This window comes from Lactuca sativa, chromosome 8, assembly GCF_002870075.4.
Source record: "Lactuca sativa cultivar Salinas chromosome 8, Lsat_Salinas_v11, whole genome shotgun sequence".
Lineage (NCBI taxonomy): Eukaryota > Viridiplantae > Streptophyta > Magnoliopsida > Asterales > Asteraceae > Lactuca > Lactuca sativa.
Window position 1 is genome coordinate 45971550 of NC_056630.2, and position 6000 is coordinate 45977549.

The window sequence follows — 6000 nt, forward strand, 5'->3', positions numbered from 1 at the left end:
GAGTGACTAGCATGTGCCTAAGTTTGATTGTGATGTTTCAACAAGTCTAAAACTTACCAACAATACTACAATAACGCTACCATAAGAATACTATAGGAGTATTCTGTATCTCTAGATTATATGTATGTGTTAACAAAAACGATCGTTACTAGTAGGACAATAGTTGCTAAGTGGATACACCATGATTACATGTGATTCGGGGGCTATAGACTCAGAATCTGCAGCCTTTGCTTCATTCCCTGTTCTTGTTTGATTGGGGGTCTGAAGTTAGGGTGGTTTATTCGAAGGACTATCTTGCTTCGATTACATGTAATCGGTATGCACTATGCAAGTATTGGGTCAACTAGTAATGATTCATCCTATAAGTATCTTAGAGTAGTACGTCTATTAATCTTCTTTTCCCCCTCTTCTCGCGTAGATAGCATGGCTGGCTTCCATCTACCCGGTGATCCGTACTTTCCAAACCAGGGCAATGGAGGGTGGCTCGAAGAGGAGTCAGACGACGATCACCCTATTTCTTTGGATGATCATCATGCTGAAGGCTTCTCGGACAGCTCAAGCTCCGAGCCAGAAGTCAACAACCAACCTCCTGAAGCCCCGAACCCTAACCCTCGACCGGCATTTCAGGGCCCCACTCCTATGTGGGCAATATCCTTGCGTCGATGGAGCGAGGAGCAAGGTCAGCCTTTACCTTACAATGGAGACCGAAGTTTCTACAACGTAAGCGAAGGAGGATCAGCAGATCGGGTTCTGCCCATCATGATCAGAAGAATTGCCAGGAATATTGAGCAAAGTCAAGCTGCCATTGGTCGAGTTGTAGAAGTGGATGCCAACTCAAACCTCAACACTGTTCGCATCCGTCAACTCGAAGAAGCCATGGACAGGACAAGGAGGACCAACGAGGCTCTGCAGCAACAGCTGGCTGCAACCCGAGCTGAAGTTAGGGAACTCCGAGCTCGCCAAAGGACTCATGATCGACACCTTCAAGAAGTTATGCGTCAACTAGAGGATCCGAGGATTCGCCCAACAAGCAGCCGTCGCCAGTAGAAGACATCTAGTTACCTCACTCTTTTGCTTAAAGGACTAGCCTTTTATCTCTATGTTCCGTAGGTCTTTTGTCTGTAAACATTCCTAGTTTAAAAGTACTTTAGCTGAAACTCTAAACTGCCAACATTTTCTCTATGGTGTGGTGTAAGACCTACTGCTAGGTCAATTTTCATGAACTTCTGTTGCATCATTAATACCAGTATATTGGCAGATGATTTCTCTATTGCCATAACTCTTACCCTGATCTTGGATTATGTTGATTTAATCCACGAAACGCACTATTCATGTTCGCAATAGGCTCTTACTATTGCTATCATTTCTATGATCTTCCAGTGAAGGATGCCTCCACGAAAGCGTCCCAGCAGAGGAAGACCTGAAACTCAAACCCCTCCTCCACCACCTCCTCCTCCGCAGTTCGATCCGGTGTTGTTCCAAGCGGCTGTGACTGCGGCTGTAACAGCAGCCATGGCCCAAATGAACTCGGGTGATGCGAGCGGTGGAAATTCTAGATTTGGTGAAGTCCACCAACGAGTGCAGGGATGCACTTATAAAGACTTCATGAATTGTAAACCTGCTTTCTTTGATGGGACCAGAGGAATTCTGGCATTGTCCCAATGGTTCGAAAGAACCGAAGTTGTATTCGAAATGTGCTCTTGTCCCGAAGAGAGCAAAATCAAGTTCGCCACTGCTACCCTCACTAACCGGGCTTTGTCATGGTGGAATGGCCATGTCAACGCACTCTCCTTGGTCACAGCCAATGCCATGGGCTGGGACACTCTAAAAGATCTCATGAGAGGAGAGTACTGCCCTAGGGGCGAAGTTCAGAAGCTTGAGGAAGAACTCTGGAACCTCAAGATGAAGGGGACCGACATAACGGCTTATACGGCCAGGTTTTGCGACTTGGCGGCTATGTGTCCCAACATGATCCCCTCTGAAAGCAAGAAGATTGAGCGTTACATCTGGGGTTTAGTGCCCCCGTATCGAGGAAATGTTCTGGCTTCACGCCCTACCACTTTTGACAGCGCCAAGGAATTGGCCCAGAGTCTGATCAACCATGAAATCTCCTCCACTCCAGCAACAACAACCACAGCAATCACTGCACCATCCAGATCATCTGATAGAAAGAGGAAACGATGGGATAAGAAGAAAGGCAAGAAAATTCGAACCGCCCCCAAGGATCAGCAAATTGTGGCGGTTCATGCTGATAACATCCCAGCCGCACCAGCTGCTCCAGTCCCACCGAAAGCTTATAGTGGGAATTTGCCTAAGTGTCCCAAGTGCCCTTTTCACCACAACGGTCCATGCCGTGAATTGCAGTGTTCCAACTGCGGACGGAAGGGCCATACTGTCCGATTTTGCAAGGCCCCTCCCAAACCCATCACACAGGTTCCTGGTACGGGAGTGACCCCGACGTGTTATGGCTGCGGTGAAGCGGGCCATTTTAAGAAGAACTGTCCGAAGGCTGCAAATGCTGGGGGAACTGGAAGGTTACTTGCTATCGGTCACAATGAAGCGGTAGCCGATCCCACGGTGGTCACGGGTACGTTTCTTCTCAACAACTCTTATGCCTGTGTCTTATTCGATAGTGGTGCAGAAAGAAGCTTCATAAATCAAAACTTTAAACACTTACTCAAACAAACCCCTCAACCACTAAAAGAAACATTCGTCGTAGAAATGGCTAATGGGAAGACAGAAAGCTCTAATGAAATCTATATAGGTTGTACTCTCACGTTAGATGATCACCCCTTTTTAATCAATCTTATACCAGTCTCAATCAAAAATTTCGATGTCATTGTTGGTATGGATTGGTTAAGTCTTCACTACGCCGACATCCTATGCTCCGAGAAAGCCATTCGCCTGAACTTTCCGAATCGAGAGAACCTATTGATATACGGAGATAAGCCAAGTACAAACCTTCGTATCATCTCTAGTATTCAGGCTCAGAAATACTTGCGCAAGGAATATCTCGCCTTTCTTGCTCACGTCGTCGACACTAACCAGAAATCGAAAGAGCTAAAAGACATTCCTGTAGTATGCGATTTTCCTGATGTCTTTCCGGAGGATCTTCCAGGCCTACCTCCCAAACGACAGGTTGAATTCAGAATCGACCTAATCCCAGGAGCTACTCCCGTAGCTAAGTCGCCCTACCGTCTAGCGCCCGCCGAAATGCAAGAACTATCCGGTCAACTCAACGAACTGCTCAGCAAGGGCTTTATAAGACCGAGCTCCTCACCTTGGGGAGCTCCAGTCTTGTTCGTGAAGAAAAATGATGGGTCATTTCGGATGTGCATCGATTATAGGGAACTCAATAAACTCACGATCAAAAATCGCTATCCTCTCCCTCGTATCGACGACCTATTCGACCAACTCCAAGGAGCAATTTACTTCTCCAAGATTGATCTTAGATCGGGGTATCATCAGTTACGGGTGTTAGAGGGAGATGTTCCGAAGACAGCCTTCCGAACCCGCTACAGGCATTTTGAGTTCGTAGTGATGCCCTTTGGACTGACCAACGCCCCCGCGGTATTCATGGACTTGATGAATAGGGTATGTCGTCCATATCTAGATCAGTTTGTCATCGTCTTTATTGACGACATACTTGTCTACTCTCGAAGCGAGGAAGAGCACAGAAATCATTTACGATTAGTCCTGGAAACCCTGCGGTCCGAGAAGTTGTATGCAAAGTTCTCTAAGTGCGAGTTTTGGATCCGGAGAGTTGAATTCTTAGGGCACGTGGTCAGTGAAGACGGAATCCACGTGGACCCCTCCAAAATCAAAGCTATTGAGAACTGGTCAGCACCAAAGACGCCTACGGAAATTCGTCAATTTCTAGGCCTCGCTGGCTACTACCGTCGGTTCATCCAAAATTTCTCTCGGATTGCGAAACCTCTCACCATGCTAACACAGAAGGGTGTATCATTCGACTGGGAAGAGAAACAGGAGAAGGCTTTTCAGACCCTGAAGCGAGCCCTATGCACCGCACCAGTGTTATCCCTTCCCGAAGGGACAGAAGATTTCGTCGTATACTGTGATGCATCCAATCAGGGGCTCGGCTGTGTCTTGATGCAACGAGGCAAGGTTATCGCCTATGCCTCGAGACAGCTAAAGAACCATGAAGTGAACTACACTACTCACGACCTCGAGTTAGGAGCGGTCGTCTTTGCATTAAAAATCTGGAGACACTACTTGTATGGGACGAAGAGCGTGGTGTACACTGATCATAAGAGCCTTCAACATATACTAAACCAAAAAGAACTCAACATGAGACAGCGTCGATGGGTCGAATTACTTAACGATTACGACTGTGAAATTAGATATCATCCGGGGAAAGCCAACGTAGTAGCGGACGCCCTGAGCAGAAAAGAATGTTCCGGGCAAAGAACCAAGTCGTTGACAATGACTATACATTCACATCTATCCATGCAGATCAAAGAGGCTCAGTTGGAAGCTTTAAAGCCTGGAAACGTGACGGGAGAATCCCTGCGCGGAATGGATAAAAATCTGGAGGTTAAGGGTGACGGAGCCTATTACTTTATGGACCGAATCTGGACTCCACGCCATGGAGGTTTCAGAGATTTGGTTATGAGGGAAGCACACAACACTCATTACTCCGTCCACCCGGGTTCAGATAAGATGTATCTGGATCTCAAAAAGCTATACTGGTGGCCAAACATGAAAGCGGAGATCGCTACCTTTGTAGGTAAGTGCCTTACTTGCGCGAAGGTCAAAGTAGAATGTCAAAAGCCATCAGGACTCCTCCAACAACCAGAAATACCAGAATGGAAGTGGGAGCGAATCACAATGGACTTCATCACCAAGCTGCCCAAGACAGCAGGTGGATTAGATACCATTTGGGTCATCGTGGACAGGTTGACCAAGTCCGCCCATTTCCTACCCATCAAAGAGACGGATAAGATGGAAAAGCTCACTAGGACTTATATAAAAGAAATAGTGCGATTGCATGGCGTCCCTATATCTATTATATCAGACAGAGATAGTAGATTCACTTCTAGATTTTGGCAATCATTACAAGAGGCACTAGGGACGAGGTTGGACATGAGTACAGCCTACCATCCGCAGACTGACGGACAAAGTGAGAGGACGATCCAAACCTTAGAAGACATGCTGCGAGCTTGTGTGATCGACTTCGGGAAATCGTGGGATACACACTTGCCTCTTGTGGAGTTTTCCTACAACAATAGTTATCATACGAGCATCAAGGCAGCTCCCTTCGAAGCCCTCTACGGCCGGAAGTGCAGATCCCCTTTGTGCTGGGCCGAGGTGGGAGACACTCAGTTAGCTAAAGGGCGAGTTCATGACAGCTCCCTAACTGGTCCAGAGATCATTCGAGAGACGACCGAGAAGATTGTGCAGATACGTGAACGACTAAAAGCCGCTAGGGATCGACAGAAAAGCTACGCCGACAAACGAAGGAAACCCTTGGAATTCCAGGTCGGAGACCGGGTCCTTCTGAAGGTCTCGCCCTGGAAAGGCACGATACGCTTCGGGAAGCGTGGAAAGTTAAACCCAAGGTACATAGGGCCTTTCGAGATTCTTGCCAGAATCGGCCCTGTAGCTTACAAACTAAACTTACCCCGCGAGCTAAGTAACATACATCCTACCTTTCACGTCTCAAACTTGAAGAAATGTTTGTCTGACGAGACTCTCGTGATCCCCCTCGACGAGATCGAGATCAATGAGAGCCTCAACTTCGTGGAAGAACCTGCGGAGGTTTTGGATCGTGAAGTAAAACGGACGAAACAAAGCCGCATCCCAATTGTGAAGGTTCGGTGGAACGCCAAGCGAGGACCGGAATTCACTTGGGAGCGCGAGGATCAAATGAAACTCAAATATCCACATCTCTTTGCTTAGTAATATTGTAGTAGCGTGTCTATTGTATCCTAAATTTCGGGACGAAATTCCCCTAACGGGGGGATGATGTGACAACCCCAA